This window comes from Molossus molossus, unplaced genomic scaffold, assembly GCF_014108415.1.
Source record: "Molossus molossus isolate mMolMol1 unplaced genomic scaffold, mMolMol1.p scaffold_m16_p_18, whole genome shotgun sequence".
Taxonomy (NCBI): Eukaryota; Metazoa; Chordata; class Mammalia; order Chiroptera; family Molossidae; genus Molossus; species Molossus molossus.
This window is the reverse complement of record NW_023425353.1, coordinates 33,280,430-33,300,562: the sequence shown is the minus strand read 5'-3', so window position 1 is coordinate 33,300,562 and position 20,133 is coordinate 33,280,430.

Below are 20,133 nucleotides of genomic sequence, written 5' to 3'. Positions count from 1 at the left end.
AATCTGGCTAAAGATTCATCGATCTTATTTATTTTTTCAAAGAACCAGCTTTTTGTTTCATTGATCTTTTGAATTTTTTTTTTTTTTTAGTCTCTATGTTGTTTATTTCTGCTCTGACCTTTACTATTTCCTTCCTCCTACTAGCTCTGGGTTTTTCTTTTTGTTCACTTTCTAGTTCTTTAAGTTGTAGGGTTAGAAAGTCAATTAAGAATTTTTCTTGTTTCTTGAGGTATGCCTGTAATGCTATGAACTTCCCTCTCAGGACTGCTTTTGCTGTGTCCAGTTGATTTTGTGTTGTTGTGTGTTCATTTTCATTGGTTTCCAGAGGTTTTTAATTTATTCCTTAATTTTGTTAGTAACCCATTCATTGTTTAATAACATGCTATTTAGCCTCCAAGTGTTTGATTGTTTTTATTGTAATTGAGTTCTAGTTTTATGCCACTGTGATCTGAGAAGATGCTTGATATGATTTTAATTTTCTTGAAATTGTAGAGACTTGCTTTGTGTCCTAACATGTGGTCTGTCTTTGAGAATGACCCATGTGCACTTGAGAAGAATGTATATTTTGCAGCTTTGGGGTGAAATGTTCTGTAAATATCAATTAAGTTCAACTGATCTAGTTTGTCTTGTAAGGACTCTATGTCCTTGTTAATTTTTTGTCTAGAAGATCTATCCAGTGGTGTCAGTGACGTGTTAAAGTCATCCACTATGATCATGTTGCTATTGATTTCTCCATTGAAGTCCTCCAGAAATTTTTAAATATATTTTGGTGCTCCCGTATTTGGTGTGTATATGTTTACCAGGGTTATATCCTCTTGTTAGATTGCCCCTTTTAATATTATGTAGTGACCTTCTCTGTCTCTTATTATGGCCCTTGTTTTGAAGTCTATCTTGTCAGATATGAGTATTGCTACGCCAGATTTTTTTTTTTCATTTTCATTTGCTTGGAAAATTTGTTTCCATCCCTTTACTTTCATCCTCTGTGAGTCTTTTGTTGTAAGGTGGGTCTCTTGTACACAGCATATATATGAGTCATGTTTTCTTATCCAATCAGCTGCCCTATATCTTTTGATTGGAGCATTTAAGCCATTTAGATTTAAGGTAATTATTGATAGATAGTTATTAGTTGCCATTTTAATTTTATGTCTGTGTTCCCCCTTCCCCCCGTTGCTTCTTCTTCTTCCAACAGTCCCTTCAGCATTTCTTGCAGTACTGGTTTGGTGGTGGTAAAGTCATTTTTTTTTTTTTTAATCCATGAAGCTCTTTATTTCTCCTTCAATTTTGAATGATAGCCTTGCTAGATAGAGTAGTCTTGGATTCAGACCCTTGCCTTGCATTACTTTGTACACTTCATGCCACTCCCTTCTGGCCTGCATTGTTTCTATTGAGAAATCAGCTGACAGTCTAATGGGAGCTCCCTTGTAGGTAACTTTCTGTCTCTCTTTTGCTTCCTTTAAGAATCTTTCTTTGTCTTTAATGTTTGTCATTTTTATTATGATGTGTCTAGCTGTGGGTCTTCTGGGATTCATCTTGCTTGGAACTCTGTGTTTCCTGGACTTGTGTGACTTTTTCCTTCACTAGTTTAGGGAAGTTTTCTGTCATTATTTCTTCAAACAGGTTCCCTATTCCTTTCTCTGATTCTTCCCCTTCAAGTATCCCTATAATGCAAATGTTTTTATGTTTTGTCCCACAGCTCCCTTAAACTTTCCTCCTGCTTTAAAAAATTTTTTTCCATTTGCTCCTCTATTTGAGTGTTTTTCTCTACTTTTTCTTCTAAGTCACTGATTTGGTCTTCAGCTTCTTCTAATCTACTATTGAACCCTTCTAAGGTATTTTTCATAACCACTATGTCATTCTTTATTTTCTCTTGATTTTTATGCATAGCTTCTACTTCTTTTTTAAGCTGAAGTAATTCTTATTAAGTTGCTTGTAGTTCTCACCAAATTGTTTGAGCACCCTTAAAATCATTGCTTTGAATTCTTTATCTGACAAGTTGCTGTCTTCCATTTCCTGTAGTTCCTTTTCTGGTGATTCCTCTTTTTCTTTCCTTTGGGTGTTGTTTCTTTGTCTACCCATTTTAGCTGTCTGGTAGCTCTAGACTTGCTGAGGGATGTTTGGATGTGTATGCAGCTCAATGTATATCAAATAAAGCTACTGTGCCTCCCAGACTGTTTTGTTGCGTGTTGTCTCTTGCCTGCTGTGGATCCTGGAGGATTGACTACAAGGGACTGGTATTGGCGTATCCTGGTAGGTGGTGCTACTGGATCACGTGGGTCCCTCTGGAGCTGTGTGCCTAGCTCGTCGCTGATGCCACTTGTAGCTGTATAGCTCAGGTCCTATTGGAGCCACGCTCCCTGCCTGTACTGTGGGCAGCTGAATTGCACAGTCCCTTTGGAGACCCGACTCCACACCTATCTTGTGGATATCTGGGTCACACAGGTCTCTCTGGTGCCCCAGCACCCTGCAGGTCCCATGGGCAGCTGGATCACACAGTCCTTTTGGAGACCCAGCTCTCCACCTATCTTGTGCACAGTTGGGTCACATAGACCTCTTTGGTACCCCCGCACCATGCAGGTCCTGCAGGCAGCTGGATCAAACCCGTCCCTCTCCTGCACTGGCTTCCCACCATTCTTGTGGGCTGCTGGGTAGCACAGGCCTCTGTGGAGTCCCAGGTCCCGCCACTGGTGGCTGGGGAGTGCTGCTGCCCATCGGGCTCAACTGTTCAGCCTTTGCTGTAGTTTTTGGGGATGGGTCTCAGCTGCTGGTCTGTGCTTCTGTTGCCTGTGGATGGATTTTGTTTTTGAGCCTCTGTTGCTGTGGGTATATATCGACTGATTGGGCTGCTACTGTGGGGGATGGTGCTGGGCTCTCGGCTGTTTGCGGCTTTGACAACCAGCACCTTGGCAGCTCTGCTACTGTGTACTGGTCTGTGTTGACAAAGGTGTCTACTGGTCCAATGGTGCCAGGTGCACTGGTGGGCTCAGGTTGCCGGGCCCTAGCAGCTCCCACTCACTTCTCCCTGGGAGGACCCAGGATCTTCCAAAATGGTGGGACCTCCCCACGGAGGCGCAGGGAGAAGCGCCCTGGAGAGCTGCTTACCGCAGTAGCCTGCTGCTCCATCCACAGCACAGGAAACTTCTGCTCTGTGTCTCTGCACTGCATGAGTTTGGTCATCCACCTTTATGTCCACTCACACTCACACACTAGTTCACTCTCTCACACACTCACCTTCCCTTTGATTCTTCCCGCTGCCATCTTTCCCATAGTGTATTTATTACAACTACTTTTTCATGATTTGTTTTTATTACTATTGCTTTTGCAATTCTCCTACTAGTCTTCAAACTTCCATTTTCACACCTAGCTCCTGGCACACAGTGCATGAAATGGATTTGAGTGATTCTTTACTCCAAATGAACATTGGGTTCACATGGGTGATTGGTAATGCATGTGAGTGCTTGGGCACTGAGTCAGTTGGTTTGTGGTGGGGCCCAGACTTCGGCAATTTTTCAAATCTCTCAGATAATTGTGATGTGCAGCCAACTTTGTGAATCTCTAGGCTAGATACTCAATAAACATTTATTAAAGTGAACTAACTGGAGTCATCTGCGCACGTGTGTGCCCATATGGGCAGTGTTGGGTCTAGGGAAGAATTGGCCTTGGCACTGGTAAACTCCTGTGCTGTTCTCCTCTCTCCCAATGAACCTTGTGGATTCTGAGGATCAGGATAGACTTGGGGGATTGGAGGAATGCCAGGAACAAAACTGAGGGATGTCATAGCTATTCACAGAAACCTATTCCCTAGCTCTCACTCTAGACTGAGCACATGGGCAGCAAGTCAACAATTTATCTGCTTTCTGTTGCCAAATGCAGTAACAGGAACATTTTTCCTGATTCTGCATGCGATTTGAAGGTCCAAATCAATTAATTTTTTTGGCCTTTGCAGATGGAGCATTGATTTTATTCACTTATTAATTCATTTACTCCTTCAATAAGTACTGATTGATTATGGATATAGCATAATGCCAGCTCTGAGGGTGACATGAAAGAAATGTTACACAGGTGCCCTAAAGAGCATGAAATCTAGCTGGATAGACAGTATGTGCACAGTAGACATCAGTAGCTGTGCATTTTGCAATTAAGAGGGTGAGCATTTGAGCCAAACAACCGGGTTGATTGCCTGGCCCACTTATTATTAGTCATGGACCCTGGGAAAATTACTTTACCTCTCTAAGCCTTAGTTTCCTCATCTGAACATTTTTCTTTTACTCACATGTAGATGCACACTCTTCAAGTGTACAAAAACTGATGTAACAAGAATGTCAACTTTTTAGCTTCCAGTGTGAAAAAACTGGCAAGGGACCAGGTACTTAAATTATCCAGTCAACATATTCTTTCTCTATAGGCATCTTATCTGGGACATAAAATTATAAATAGAATGGCAATGAGAAATATAACTACCAATAAAAAAGTATTTAACTCTTACTGGTAATAAGTGCATGAATCCTATGGTTTGCATATACTTTCCATTTAGGCATAACAGGTACAATAATCAGAAGGACCAAAGAGCAGGAAGGCTACTTACAAGAGATGCCCTTTTATAGGAAGTAGACTTTGGGGAAAATATTAAACTTAAATAAGTGGAAATATATTAGGATTGGAAAATGCACTACCATTATGATGTCAGTTTCCCCCCAATTGATTTATTCTGGAGAGTGGCCAAGAGCTGGAACGAGACCCTTGGTCTGTAGGTACCAACTAAGATGAAACAAAACTCACCTCACCATCTCTCCTGACCCAACATGAAAGTTTTGGCCCATATGAACATCTTTCTTCTGTGAATAATAAAAAAAAAAGATAATAAAAACCACACTATAGGGCTGTTGTGAGGATTAAATGAGGTCATTCCTGTAAAGCATTTAGTATGGTGCCTGGTACATAGTAAAAATTCAAGTAAGTGTTAGCTGTTATTATAAGAAAGATAGCAATCTGAGTTATCAGGTCAGTGGGATTGTGAGTGAAGGATATAGAGGAATTTAGAGAAGGTAGAAATTTATGTAATCATGGGGAAGAAAGCCTCAGGAAGGTAGAAATTAAGTTGGTTTTGGGGATGGGACTAACCGAAAAAGTGGTGAGAGCAAAGACGTATTGGGTGTGTGGGTTGTGGGGAGGGTGAGGGGTCTGGCTAGGAGTGAGTGCATTTGCTATTCGATATGTGGCAAAACAGTTCATTATTGGCTTCACCCTCACCTCTGCTCCTGGCTGCTCAGGAGGCTGATGCATTAATTGGTTATGTCGGCTAGTCCTCTTCTAACCCTGTATTCAGCAAGTATGATGATTTATCGTTATGGACCAAACGTTCCAAAATGCCAGTTGCAGAGCTAGGAAGGCTAAATTTAGCATAAGAGTCTGGGTATTTAGAACTTCAAGTAAAATTCTAGATTCTGAGATCAGGTTAAGACCACTTTGGCCCTTTAAACTGCTGTTAACATTTTCCTTGAAAAATTCCAATCTTTAAAAGCCTCTATTTGACAACTAGCTTGCCAATATTTATGTTCCACTCCATTAGCATCACCAGGGCTGACTCTCCACTTTCAAAGATGTGTATTTGGCTGGAAGAAATTACTTACTGCTCTTTGCTCATTACACACACACACACACACACACACACACACACACACACACACACCCATGCTCTCAGTCTATGTGTATATATGCTTGATCCCTTGGGAAAGTTGTCCTGAATGATGTCTTCTCTGTGTTTGACTTCATCTGTCTTTATTTTTTGAAGTCTTTCTTCCTTAATGAGCCTTTTGGAGAACTGAAAGACAATATATTATGATGCTGTAATGTTTGGTCCCAGGGATCATTATTTTAAGTACTCTTTGCTATAATAGGATACCTAATAAGTACATCATGAATGTTAGGGGTTAGGGCTGCTAGTATTGCCTTGCAACTCAAAGATACAGACATGGACCTTGAGGATGCTGAACAAAAAAAAAACAAAAACATGATTAAAAATTTTAAGAATGTATTTAAACTAAAAGTATTTTATTTTAACACAGCTCCATGGACCGTTGATTAAAAATGTCCACTTTATGCCCTGGACAGTTTTTCTCAGTGGTCAGAGCATTGGTCCGCGGACCAAAGAGTCATGTATTTGATTCCGGTTAAGAGCACATACCTCAGTTGTGGTTTGTCCCCAGCCCTGGTTGGGGTGGTATGGGAGGCAACCAGTCGATAACTAGTTTCTCTCTCTCCCTGCCACTCTATCTGAAGATAAATGGAAAAGTATCCTTGGGTGAGGATTAAAAAAAAAAAATGTCCACTTTATTATGACAATCCACCAAGCATGAATTTAGGTCTGCTCCTTCTACTAGTTTAGAGCCCCTCAGAAAATAAACATTTAATTAGATCACTGATTCTTAATCCTTTTTAGGGGTGTGTGCAAATGGTTGGGTAGTTCTTAAGAATCTGATGAAAGCTACAGAGGCCTTCTCCAGAAAAATGCATGTGAACACATTATATACATTTTCTGCATGCATTGTTTTAGTGCATTGCAAACATATCTTTCCCATAGTTAGAATATTAAAACAATACTTAACAATTTATAATTCAGTTAATCTCATTTTTGCATGCAAAAATTAATAGCCACTTTCTCAAAAACTTTAGTAAATAAAATTTTGCAAATAGTATTAAAACAAAATTTAGTTCAAAAATAACTTTCACAAGAAAATTGTTATTGTTCTGTTAGAAAAAGAGATTGAAATTATAAAATGTTTTTTCTTTTCATAAAATCATGTAAATATCTTTCATATCCAGTTAGTTTAGGCTTTTTATTTTGGTGCTAACAAAGATAGCAAATTCTTACTGACAGTGGTATTTGCTAGCAAAAGAGTTAGAGTTTTCACAGATTATTCCGATAGATGAGGGTAAGCTGAGTCAAGGAACATAGAATTCTCTAAAACCTTTTGAGACCAAAAAAAAAAAAAAACAACAACAACCTATTTTCTTTGTCTTCAATTCAATGAGGTCAGTTTTGTCAATGTCTAAATCATAAATGTTATCTTTGTCATTAAAGAATCAGTACCATACATTTCAATTTTAAGGTCATCCAACAGATGTATTCTTCGAGGGTTTCTTTGTCTGTCCATTTGTACCTGTATGAGAGCCAGCAAAGCCTTTTCACTCATGGGTCTGGCCTCCAGATGCCCTTTCTCCAACAATACAAAGAGCACATAGCCATCTTTCTCCAAATAGTTCTTCCACAATGGTATCCTGGTCAGGAGACTACATTTTTAAATTTTTTAGCAGCATCCATAATGGGATCTGCTGGACCTTGAGTCAAGAGTTATGGCTCATTCACATGGTCAAAGATGTCATTCAAGTCATTGAAGTCATGAATGAACTCTTTGTCAAATTTGTCCGAGAAGGGGCTTTGCTAGTCACTTAAGAAAAGTAAAGCTTTCTTCCTGAAGTTAATCAATTGCTTCAAAACTTGTACTTTAGAAAGCCAGTGAACTTCAGCATTTATTTCTTGACAAATCCTATTGATAAGGCATGATTCAAGGTCCTGACCCTGTTAAGTTAAAGTGGACATGACTTCTTAGACTTACTGTCTACATCACGTGACTGTAGAAAACTAGAAGTCAGTCTGATGTGTGGAGTTTCTTTCTCAGCAACAATGGTAAAGCTGGAGGCTTTGTGGAACAGCAATGTGTTCCATCTGTACCCACGGCACCAACATTTTTCTTCCCAGGTTTTGCTTGGCAAAGAATTTTTTCATTATTTCAAAGCTGTCCTAACCATCTGATGCTTCCAAAGGGAGCTCACCAAATGGGCATCTGCATCTAGGTAACAGAAAAACTAGAAGCTTAATAGATTGAGAATCATCAATGCATTTATTCAGTTGCATGTGAAAGGAACTTGTCTGGCTCAGATTCCCTTGAGACCTTCAAACAGAAGAAAGACTGGTGACTCGACAGGGTAACACTTCTTAACAGAGGTGTCACTTCAGTGTTTTTTCTCTTCTCAGACTACAGATCCCTTGACTGCTTTAAGGCAAACAGTTCCTACTTCTGCCCAGATACATGGCTTCTTTGCTTGTCCATGTGATAAGCTAGGTCCAGGTTCCTGAGTTGGTATAAATCTCTCTCTCTTTTTTTTCTTTCTTTTTTCGAGTTGACCCATCTCTCGTGAAAATAATCCATCTGAAGCAAGTAATCCCATAATACACAGATGCCAGTTGTTCCTTTGGTTTCCTGGCTTTATGCTTCCACTGAGCAAGAAACTGGTTGTACAAGAGGGACCATGCTTTTGGTGTCCATCACATTTGAGATGACTCCAAGGAAATACATTTTCTTTTCTTTGATGTTTTCCAATCTAAGCCAGGCCATGTACTAGGATTAATGCTCATAACCATAATGAAAGGTTACATCTAAAAATATGTATCAGCAGGAAAGCACTTTAATGATGATGATTATTTGCTACCTGATGAAATATAGTAATAACCCATGCCACTTTGCACTTGTGCAGTATGAGACAATTACTTTAAAACAAAATTTGACAAAAATTAATTTTTTTTCCAGAGAGATAATTTCCAACTTATTTGAAAGGAGCTTAAGTATGACATATCTCTCTCTCACTTCACTGATTTCTTGAAATCCATTCTAAGACCCATGGACTCTTACTCTTGCGAAATGCCTAGTTTTGCTGAGAAAGTTCTAAAAGACTAAAACTAAAACAAGGGGGAAGTATATTGCTTCTCTTATTGTTTGAGTTAAACCAAGGAATCCACTTAGAGTCCTCAGTTAATTGCTCCATCTTTGGCCACTCTGTTCCTAATAAGGCCCCCATGGAAATATATGCATACCTCCACAAAGCATTTTATAGGTTTTATTGAATTTTCAGCCAACTTCAGACTAGACTGGGGGCTCCTTGAGGGCAAGAACAACAATGTTGTCTATTTTTTTAGATTAACATTTTGCATGGGACTTGGCACATAGTGAGCTTTTGTGAATGCTTAAGGAGTAAACAACCATCAAATATTTTCAAATTAATCATTTAATAATATAGTTTAGATCCTCCTGGGAATAGAGTTCATCATTAGTACTTGATGCATCAAACAATTATCAACTGTGCTTTCATTTGGTCTTTCGTCTACAGCTTTTGATATATTAAGATTCTGTAATAAGGGTCCCAAACTCTCTTAAGATAGCCAGGGTTCGTCATATGTGATGCCTCATAAAGAGATGGTTGTCAAATGTGTAGGCACTTCTGCCAGACTGCCAGAGCTCAAAGTGGAAGGTCCTGTCCTGTTTAGAATATACGAGGAAGGGCTTTTATCATCAGTGCTGTCAATGCTACTGCATGCTCATTGCCCGAGCCTGTGTGGCTCCTTGAAGGCAGGTGTTTCAGCTGTTCCAGTGCCACACAGTTGAGAATGCTCTTCATAGAAATACTGGCCAACCTCTTCCAGCTCTGCCCAGAGGCAAGGTCAGGTTCTAACCCCAAGGGCAGACACCTGGGCTGAAGCTCTCAGCAGCCTTCCAATGCCCAGCGTAGGCCTCTGTGCTGAGATCTGTGGGGCGAGTGATCCTACAAACTGGAAGGGCTCTTCCCTGAGTCTGACCATGTACTGCTGACTCCCTGGATCTGACCATTAACGTTTTCATTGCATATTTCACAGTGCAAATTTTATGATATTTTTCCATCACTTTGTTAACAACAATCATGGCACCCTAAAGAAATATATCTAAAGAAAAAATCTTGAGAAGACAGGACTTTTGAAGAATGTGCTCGGGGAGCATCCAGTCCCTACCATCACTGCTAGTGGGTGCTCTGGCTGGTCCCTCTTGCCTCCCCCAGGGGCAGCAGCTTTTTTCTCCTTGCCCCCTAGGGAAACAGCATAATCTCTTCAAAGAGTTTTGGCTTTCAGAACATAAGCTAAGAGGAGGGCCTTTTCAGTTGACTTCAGCGTTTTGCCTTGTTACAGAAACACCCTTGAGACAAGAAAACACAAAAACAGCCTTCATTGTAGAATGAGGACTGAAAGGTACAATGAGAACAAATTACAAATTGATGGCTCAATAATCTCCATGCCATACTCTCTTGTTAAATATACTTAATTGGATATCAGAGACTCCCCAAATTCTAGGATCTCAGCAATCACTCAATGTTAGATTCATACTATACATCTTCACCATTAGGACTCTTAGATCTTTTCCTCCCTACATCTTCAATATGCTTGGATTAAATAACATTAGAAAGCATTTCCCTCCTATTTGAAATACTACTACTAAAGAAAACTATAAGACATTAATGGGAAGGCAGATGCTAACTTCTTTAAAATGTAATTTGTAGAGTCCTGCCTGATTTATTCTAGTTTTAGTTACTAAAACATTGACAATATTCTGGATCATAATCCTAGAAAGTAATCCTATACTTTGAACTCACATTCAAAGTATAATCAGAGATCCCATTCTTTTAAAAAGTAAGTCAAACTGGCTATATTTAAACCAGAAAGTGTTAACTACTTTTAATATTTTTATTATAGTGAAGTGTTTGAAAGGATACACATTTCTCTCCAATTTCCTTGAATTCCTTTGGGATGGACTGTCTCAACTCTCAGAAGCTAGATGTTGGCCCAAGACTGTAGCCCATGATAAAATGTATCTCCTGTCATGTATTACTGTCATTTTGGCAGGAAGGCTGCTTGCCTGACGAAAGCACACAGGGATGGCAAGGCGAGCCCGCCTGGAAAGGAGAGAACAGCTGCAGGAGCAGAAAACAGTCTCTCAAGCTGGGAGCGGATCACACCGGAGAGGGATTGCAGCACTTTCCGCCTTCTCTCTCAGACCATTGTGAGGAGGGGCACACACCACACACAGTTCACAGGAATCTGAGTCCTGGATTGAAACAGTACAACATAGAAACACCAATTTTCATTTAATGCACAAAATTTAAACAATGCAATCCTCTGCCACCCCCAAATGCAATTCAACCCCAAACCAAGGCACTCATCAGGGAGTGGAGGACCCAGGGAATTGCAAAATGTGTTTTTGCTGCTGCCACATGGCGGCGCCACCTTAGCCCATCTCCAGAGTCAGCATTTCTTGGCCCTTCTGTTGTTTACAGGCACCCAGACTTCCACGAGTGATTTTTGGTGGCTATTGTCCTGTTATTTTAACATTCAATTGTTATAATTTAGCAAAGTCATCCAAGCATTCATTAGGTGATGTTTGTACACACCAGAAAGATCACTAACTTTGGAATCGAAGCCAGAAGTGATAAAATACTTGGAGAAAGCCCCCCAGCTGCCATGATATGCTGTTAATGTAAGAACAAGCCCTCAGCAAAGTATTAGAGCTAATGCTAAGAAAATAAAAAGCAGCATTCGAGCATATTATTCTACAAAATTTGTGGAATTATGTACCCTTAGAATGCGTCCCCCATTTTACTTTATTTTAAGAGGAATTAGTCTTGAATTATTAGAGGTCTTCAAGAGCTCGTCTCTGGCATCAACCTCACAGCCTGTGTTTGTTTATCATCCCTCCCTTCCCCAGTTGTGTTGGTTCAATCTCTCATCGCAGTGGCCAGTAAAGTGGCTGAAATACTGCAGCAGCTTGGTCAAGGTTTGTGGAACAAATGAGAAATAACTAACATGTATGAAGCATTTTTATATGTCCACAAACTGGTTAGTACTTTTCATGCTTCATCTCCACTAATGTTCACACAACCCTAAGAAGTAAGTGTTATCATCCATAGTTTTATAGATGAGGAAACCAGGCTCAGAGAGATTAAATAATGTAGCCCAAGGCCACAGAACTAGTGATAGAGCCAGCTCTGAATAGTCAGACTAACTTATACTATTTCTTGAAAGAATTGGAGGGAGAAAATGATCATAGTGGAAACCATAGCAGGCTTCTACAGCAGAAGTGATTTCTGGATGTTGTCAAGCATCCTGTGGGCAATTAAATGGGTGGTTACTCTTTTCTGATTAGTAGACCTGGGGGCAAGTTTGAAAATAAGGGCTGTAGAGAAGTGTAATCTACACATGGTTCCCCAAATGTCATCCCCAAACTAGCAACACCAGCATCACTTGGGAACTTGCTAGAAATACAACTTCTCAGACCCTATCCCAGACCTGCTAAATCAAGAGTTTGGGGATGAGGCCCAGCCATTTGTGTTTTGCAAGCTTTCCAGTTGATTCTGATACATGGTCAAGTTTTAGAGCTCCTGACCCATACAATAAAAAGTACCATGTTTGATCATAAAATTTCTGGGGACAACTGGGAAGGAAGGTAGTGATGAGGGGAAATGCTGAGGAAGATAAAGGAGAGAGAACAATATGAATCTGGAGAGATTCACGCTCTGTATGTGCGGAGGTGGCCAGGATGGGTGCCTGAAAGGAATAAGAATGTCTGAAATTGAATTTCTAGTTCTGCAGTACCAATCACCTTAATTTGTTTAAACACCCAGTAAAGTCTGATTCACAGACCAAGGCTTATGTGAATATATATATTTGTCAACATCAAGTAAAGAGGTTGAATTCTATTTTCTACTAGAATGTACAAGTCAGAGAAATGCCCCACTGACAGAATCAGTTCAGCAAAAACAGAAGCATGGAGCCAGGAAGGACTGTGAGAAGGTAGGTTGTGTGGACATCACGGACATCTCAAGGAGGACTTTGGAACCACTCTTACCTGGCTTTGAAGGGTTGGGTTGATCTCAGCTAACATAGGTCATAAAATAAGTGAAGGAACTGAAGTTCTGGCCCTTGTATTTCTGGGGTAGGGATGTGTTCTGGTGCCTGAGTGCTGACTCTCCTAACTCCCAGGACTGGTCAGTAACTAACCAATTTATATTGAAGTATGAATTTTCAACATATAATCTCCAGCAATTGATAGGCATACTTGGTCTGGTTATCTAATGTTACAAAGTACACCACTCTAAAACTGAGAAGCTTAAAACAAGTACATTTATTTTGCTTGTAAATCTGCATCTGGGGCAGGGCTTGGAAGGGAGCTCTTCTTCTCCACTTGGCATCAGTTGGGGAAGCTTGAAGAAATGGGTCAGGATTCTCTGAAGGCTCACTCACTCAAGTTTCTGGCTGTCAATGCTGGCTGTTGACTGGGCTGTTAGCTGGGTTGATTAGCTAGAACTCCTATATACAGTCTCTTCACAAAGCCTGGACTTTCTTACAACATGGTGGCTGGATTCCAAGATTATGAATCCTGGATAGAGAGAGCCAGTAAAAAGCCACATTTTCTTCTATGACCTTGTCTTAGAAGTCATGCAATGTCTCTTCTACCAGATATGCTATTGGTTGAGGCAGTCCTAACAGCTTGCTAATTTTAAGGTGAGGGGAAGTCTTCATTTCTTGATGGGGGAGTGGCATGGTTCAAGAAAAGCATGTGGGCCTGGCTGGCGTGTATCAGTGGTTGAGCATCAGCCCATGCACCAAGAGGTTGCTGGTTTGATTCCCAGTCAGGGCACATGCCTGGGTTGCAGGCTTGATCCCTAGTAGGGGGCATGCAGGAGACAACCGATAGATGTTGATGCTTCTCTCTCTCATTGATGTTTCTCTTTCTTCCTCTCCCTTCCCCTATCTCTAAAAAGTCAGTAAAAAACATTTTTTTAAAAAGAAAAACATATGGAACCAAAAATATTGATGAGGTCTTTTTTGGAGGGGAGAAGGGACTATAAATTTTTTATCCTGAGAGTGACTTTCAAGGAGTCTCGGGCTCTGTGCAGGTTGTAGGTGGGTAGGGCTAGATAGTGGCCTAAGCTCCAACTTTCTTAGTCTACACCTGAGAAATCTAGAACAAATCTAAGAAGTTCAGGCTGGCTGAAGTGCCACATTGGGATCAGCTTGCACTCCCATCGGTTGTTAGGACTAAAAAGATATAAGTATGCACTGTGGACCGGATTGGGGTGGCAGATGAGAGACATTGGCAGGAGGTTGCTTTATGTCCTGTGCTCTAAGATGGGTGCGATGATGGCCCTCAGCAGACAGAGGCTGGAGATGGATAACCACATTCCTGAGGGCTACAGCCAGGGTCAGTGGCAAACTAGAAACCCAGGGCTCTTCTGTTCCCAAAAGTTTTTTTGTGGAGCGCGTGCACACACACACACACACACACACACACACACACACCACACTTTTTTTTTTTCAGATGAGAAGGGAGAGAGGCTTTGTATCTAGTTGGAAGGGATTCTAAACAGAGTCTATGTGTGAGGTTATAGGAGACCAGGAGGGGAGGGGAGGCCACTGGAATCTACTATGGCCATTGGATGGGCTTTGAACTTCCAGAGACTATGGCTTTGCAGGGTAGAACTCAGGTTAATTTTACCTAAATCTAAAGGGACAGGGAAGTCCCAGCTGACCCTGGATTTTAAGAGAAAATGTTCAGTATCAGTAACGTGGTAGATCAGGATACTACTTCAACTGTTGTGGCAAATTTGTCTTGAAATATCTATGTTTCCTCAGAATGAGCTAACATTTCTTAAATGTCTATTCTTTCTGGGCACTGTGCAATGTCTTTATGTCATTTCATTTGGTATTCAAAATAACCATATGAAGAAGTGGCTGCTAGTATCCTCTTTCTTTTCTTTAATCCTCACCCGAGGATATTCTTTCATCTATTTCAGATAGAGTGGGAGGGAGGTGGAGAGAGAGAAACATCAATATGAGAAAGAACCATTGACTGGCTGTCTCCCACATGATCCCGACCAGAGCGAGGGATGAACTACAGCTGAGGTATGTGCCCTTGGCCAGAATTGAACCTGTGACTCCTTGGTCCACAGGCCGACGCTCTAACCACTGAGCAAAACCAGCCAGGGCTGTATCCTCTTTTCATAGATGAGAAAGTGGAACCACCCAAAGTCAAAGAGCTGGAATGTGGTGAAGTCAAAGAGAGGTCCTCAGACTCCCAGGCTGAGGCTTTTTCTTATCAATATTACTTTAGCTGTTGCATACTTATGAGAGGGAGGGTGGGTGGCTGGATGCTCAAATTTAGAAAGATTTGAAAAGGATAGGTTTCTCTAGACATGATAGAGAGAAATGAGGAGTTTAAAGGCAGGGTGAAAGGAGGAGAAAAGAGATAGGATCTGGGTACTGGCTCTGCCATCCTGTTTGGCCTTCATGATGTAACAGTGTATATCTGTGTGCTGATTGGGAGCCTGCTCCATATCAGCGATATGGCCAACAGATTCTATGTGCTTCACTAGAAAGTTGTGTTGAGAAGGATTCTGAGGCTCAGGTCTGGAGTTCTCTTATGAGAAATAGTGCCTGCCACAGGTCAGGGAAACAGAAGTGGGGGGCATAAGTGCTGCTGTGTGTCACTACCAAACACAAACGTCTTGCTTTTCATTCTCCAAACAAAATTAGCTCTATGTCCTTTTACATTTCACCCAGAAATCTTTGTAGGCTTTGGTGTTATTTTTTCTCATGTATTCTCATATCATATCAGCATGAAGGTCTTCGTGTCTATTTATAAACAAGAATGACATACGCATCTGTATCTAGGGGGAAAGGCCTGCCTAAGTGAAGAAACAGAAGCAGACCCACCCTCCTCCTCTGCTCATTAGAGCAGTCCTCACCATGACTGGGCTTTGCCATCCAGCCTTCTCCCTGCCTTCTGAAAAGTCTACTGCAGAGCCTCTTTATTTCTTAAAGTACATGGACACTAATTTGATTTTGAGAATTTTTAAGAATCTTTCAAATTTCCTTACAGGGACTGGAAATGCTCTGGGGTGTTGCAAATTCAGAGTTGGGGATTGTTGTGGTAAAGCTAAAGCTATGTCTGTGTCTGTAACAAGCAGTGGAAAAGCACCACTGTGGTTTTTGTCTGTTGAATAGCTGATGGTGGTTATTTTCACATCAGATGGAGTAAGTGAATCAGACAGATAGCATGCACGCAGACAGATGGTGCTTGTGTTTACATGACACCAAAATAGTTGTCTTAAAGACAATATCTTGGAGCAACAGAATTGATCCTGACTGGTTTTATATATTTCCCTGATTTAACTGTTTAGCTCAGTCTCAGACAGGCAGCTTTGAGGGGTGGGGAGAGCATGGGCTTGGGAGCAGACAGAACTGGACTGGAATTTTGGTTCTGTTCCTTGTGAGCCCTGTGACTTTGTATCCTACTTTGAAAGATGAGATAAATTACATCATGATACCCATTCTTACTTTGAATGTGTAAGGGTGAATGTAAGGATCAAGAGGGAAAATGTATGTGAAACCATGGATACTCAGTAAAGGCTAGTTCTCCTGCTTTCTCTTCTCCCTGATCATCAAATGTTCCCTAGCACCTACTTGATATAAGGCAGAATGTTACCATCATTTATTCAGTGAATGTATATTGACCAATTGCTGTGTGCTGGGTCCTGTATAAGGAAGCATAGGCTGTAGTCCTGTCTCTTAAAGAGCCCCATCCAGCTCCCTCTCCTCTCTGTCTATGTCAACCTCATTGTTCTTCAGGGTCTACACTGAGGATCACCCCAACTCTTCCTGAACGTTCTTCTGAGAACCGTGGTGGCCATTTTGTTTTCCACAGAGACTAGAAATGCTCACCACTATTTCATGGGTACAATTGAGTGCTTGTGGAGTAGAAGTTACCTTTTTTTCTTTTGTCCCCAGTAAGAGAAATATCATTAGAAGCTGCTGTTTTGTTCTAGAGTCATCAATTTATTCTTGGAATAGACTTGGTTCATTTCAGAAAAATTTCTGGAATGGGTCTTTTTATTACACAAATGCAAAGAAGCAGGCTAATTTACCAAGTTTACAAATTTGTCCTTTGAACTTATTTTGATAATTATTTTTAAGAACATTTAATGAACGTGAAATGTTTTTTTGAAGAGAGTTAATAAACATTTTCAATGTTTTCCTTAAATATGTTTAATTAATATAGTTTTTATGAATTGTCCACCTGCTATTCCACCTTCTGCACTTCAGATTCCCTTATCCTTCTATACATTTTTCCCCCATGGCAACTCATCATCTTCTAACATACCACAGCATTTATTATGTTTTGTCCCTTGAAGGCAAGAACGTTTTGTTTTCTGTAGTTTCCCAAGTTCCTAAAATAGGGCCAGGCTCATAAATGGTACCTAATAATATTGTTGAATAAATGGGTATATATATTTTTTCTGAATATAACTAAAATTTATACATTTCATATAAAATTTTCTTAAGTTATAGTTACTTATTTTATATATAAGATGTGAGAATGATCTATATTTAATATATAGGTCAGTTTTTCCCTGCTGATAGCATTTTAATATTTGTAGATTATTTTACAAGTTTCATCAAATGACCAATTCACTGAATTTCCAAATAACAAATATGCTGATTTATGAAGACTTTTTATCATATGTGAAAACTCGTCAGGACCCCTTTGGCAGATTTGTCATAGTAAGCCCCAAGGTTATGTCTTATGATAGCAGTGAAGGAACCTGTGTCCCTGTTTGGATGGAGCTGGGGCAAAGGGAGCTGGAGAAGCCACCAAGTAGGTGTTGTGAGGAGCCTGCAGAGGTGAAGAACACCAGTGTTTTAGAGCAATGTCATCTGTCAGAGGCAGCAGAAAGCATGGAGACAGATCTAGGGAACACATGAGTCCTCCTTGGGGCCTGGGGAAGCCTAGTTAAATTATGCTATCCCAGAATCCACAGGATGGGCACTCAGAGTCTTTGTAATGAGAAGATAACAGCAGTGGCCTTACTTTTGTGTCACAATCTGGTGATGCCTGAGGACATATTAGTGACCCCTACATCTGCCCCAGGCTTCCAGCTCAACCTGGAGTTCCCTAGGAGTAGGAGGCAGCCCAGGGCCATGGGTCCTTTCCTTTCCTTTCCTTTCCTTTCCTTTCCTTTCCTTTCCTTTCCTTTCCTTCCTTTCCTTTCCCTTTCCCTTTCCCTTTCCCTTTCCCTTTCCCTTTCCCTTTCCCTTTCCCTTTCCCTTTCCCTTTCCCTTTCCCTTTCCCTTCCTTCCTTTCCCTTTCCCTTTCCCTTCCCTTTCCCTTTCCCTTTCCCTTTCCCTTTCCCTTCCCTTTCCCTTTCCCTTTCCCTTTCCCTTTCCCTTTCCCTTTCCCTTCCCTTTCCTTTCCCTTCCCCCTTCCCTTCCCTTTCCCTTTCCCTTCCCTTCCCTTCCCTTCCCTTCCCTTCCCTTTCCCTTTCCCTTTCCCTTTCCCTTCCCTTTCCCTTCCCTTTCCCTTCCCTTCCCCTTCCCCTTCCCTTCCCCTTCCCTTCCCCTTCCCTTCCCTTCCCTTCCCTTCCCTTCCCTTCCCTTCCCTTCCCTTCCCTTCCCTTCCCTCCCCTCCCCTCCCCTCCCCTCCCCTCCCCTCCCCTCCCCTCCATTCCTCTCCCCTCCCCTCCCCTTCCCTCTCCTCTTCTTTCCTTTCCTTTTTCTTCTCTTTTCCTTTATTGAATGTGCCCTTTCCCAGTCCTACCTTAATTGTATCTTCCAGACTTCCTTCCTGGGCTCCCATTAGAGACTGTGTCTGAGCCCCAGACACTTTGGTTGGTCTGGCCACCCACAGGGCAGCCCAGTGGGAAAGGAACTGAAGGAACACTGGAAAGGATTGACCAGGTCTCTCCCGGAAGAATGAAACTTCTGCTTCCGAGGCTGGGCCTGATTCCTAATGAAGATTCCTAACAACCTGGGACTGTACTGACTCTTTCTTCTCTGGGGAACATTTGAAGTGCTGTGAACCCTGAAGGTGGTGGTTTGGCTCTCGGGGTATGACATTGGGTGTATTCAGAGCAGCTCTACTGAAAGTGGAAAAGACCTGTGAGCAGAAGGTGAACCTGTCCTTCAGTGAGTGGTGGATGAGTCATGGCAAATGGATGGCCAAGAGGGAAGGACAAAGACAGGATTGGGAATATCAAGAAACATAATAAAACATATTACTGAAACGTAACATGTAGTGTTCAGTGATTGTAAGAATTACCTCAACAAAGCATTGTCTCTTCTTTCTGGAACACCCTTCATACCTGTGTCTCCTCTGAGAGTTTCCAGAGGACAATGGAGAGTTCTTCAATGCCAGCACGAGGAGTTCCTTTACTGCAACATTTTCTTTTATTTTTCTTTCTTTATTTTTTAAATATGTTTGTTTGTTTGTTTTTGTTGTTGTTTTTTTTTGTTTCTTTTTTTTTTTTAGAGAGAGAGGAAGGAAGAGAGAGAGAGAGAGAGAGAGAAATATTGATGTGAGAAAGAAACATTGATTGGCTGCCTTCTGCACACCCCCTACTGGGGATCAAGCCCCAAACCTGGGCATGTGCCCTAACCGGGAATTGAACTGGGATCTCTCAGTCCATGGGATGATGCTCAATCCACTGAGCTGCACCGGCAGGAGCAACATTTTCCTTTAGCATTTCATTCTTGTAGGTAAGTCATGAGAATCACCCCAGAGGGCATTATAATCCCATTTTACAGATGAAAAACTGAGGATAAGTGAGGTTAATTAACTTTACTCATTCATTCAGTGAGTCAACTAACAAAAACTTAACAGTCTCTTATTCCCAGGCAGGGACATACTTGTATATACCTGTGAGCCAATGTACAAGCCCAGCTTTTAAGAATATATAATCCAGGGCACTTTATATTCAGAGAGTTACTTTATAGTCAGGGGTGCCCAACAACATCTCCTGGGAGCTTTTAAAGATCCAGTGTTCTAGGACACAGTTGAGATCTCCCGAATCAGAGATGCTGGGGGAAACAATATTTTAAAAAAATTCCCTAGCTGATTCTGAGGCTCTGCTGGTTAGTAACTGCAGGTCCAGAGATGAGAAGAATAGGCAGTTACAGAGTATGTGATAGATAATAAATGCTACCCTAGGGATGAGTGCAGGGTCCTCCAGGTGCCCAAGCAGGGAGTTGACTCTGTGTTAAGGGGTCAAGGAGGGCTTTTCGGAGGGAGGGACCATCCCAGGGTGAGCAGCCATGTTTGGGTGGGGAGGGGTAATGATGGAGATGGGGAAGAGACTGTTGAAGTAGGAACAGCCTGCCTAGATTTGGAGATCCAGCAGGGCCTGATTAGGGAGACACTGAGTGGTTCAGAGGGAGTTGGATTTAGTGTCCTGAGGTGAATGGTAGTGACATCTGAGACTGAAGAGGTAACTTGTCTTGATGTG